Below are 1208 nucleotides of genomic sequence, written 5' to 3'. Positions count from 1 at the left end.
CTTTCATTGCCGTAACCAAACACAGCAAAGGTTTAACTTGACAGGGAGAGAGAGAGAGAGAGAGAGAGAGAGAGAGAGAGAGAGAGAGAGAGAGAGAGAGAGAGAGAGAGAGAGAGAGAGAGAGAGGAACTGGGGGTGGCAAATCAAGTGGACAGCACCATAGGAGGAGAAAGGAGGGAGAGAAAAATGCGAACAAAAATAAGAACAAGGGAAGGAAATAAAGAAAACAGGAAAGAGAGAGGAAAAAAAGGAGGGCGAGAGAGAGACTGGAAAAATAAATATAGGAAATAAAAAAAAGCAGCAGATCTAAGGAAAGAAAAAAATATGCACAACACATAACAGGAAAAGAAAGGAATAATAAACAAAATAGGAAATACAAAGGAAAAGTCAGTTGGGAAGGGAGGGAAAGAAGAAAGGTAGGAAGTGGAAAACTCGATGAAAGAGAGAGAGAGAGAGAGAGAGAGAGAGAGAGAGAGAGAGAGAGAGAGAGAGAGAGGGGGGGGGCCCAGAAAAAAGTTTGAAAGGTGAGAGAAATATCACAAGGAAGATGAATAGTAATAATAATAATAATAATAATAATAATAATAATGATAATAATAATAATAATAATAATAATAATAATGATAATAATAATAATGATAAAACACCCTGAGGAGAAATAACCAACCAATAAATTACATGTCACAACAAAACGAACTACAAAACAACAACCAAGAACAACAACAACAACAAATACTACTACTACTACTACTACTACTACTACTACTACTACTACTACTGACCTTGAGCTTGTGTCCCTCCGTCTCGTACACCTCCATGATGAAGCTCTGAGGGAGGCCCCCATCGAAACCTTCCTCACAGCTCACCTGCACCGCGTCCGTGCTTTCGTTCAACACCGTGCAGTTTTTGAGGGCGTCTGGGGGTCCTGGCGGCGCGTGGGGAGGAGAGGGAGAGAGAGAGGGAGACGTGAGCTAGTGCTTTAGAGAGAGGGGGAGGAGAGGGAGAGGAGGGGAGCAGGACTGGTATTACTGGACAAAGAAACGGGGTGATGGGCAAGCGAAACGAGTGAGTGAGTGAGGGAGAGGTGAGTGTGATGGGCGTGAAGGGCGGAAGGGATAGAGTTGTGAGCATGATTGGCAGGTGGGGGAGTGAGCTGGGTGCAATGGGCGTGAGGAAGGGATAGGAAAGGGAGCGTAATGGGTGGGAGG

The sequence above is a fragment of the Scylla paramamosain genome, chromosome 4 (genome assembly GCF_035594125.1).
Source record: "Scylla paramamosain isolate STU-SP2022 chromosome 4, ASM3559412v1, whole genome shotgun sequence".
Classification (NCBI taxonomy): domain Eukaryota; kingdom Metazoa; phylum Arthropoda; class Malacostraca; order Decapoda; family Portunidae; genus Scylla; species Scylla paramamosain.
Note: the sequence above shows the minus strand (reverse complement) of the source record.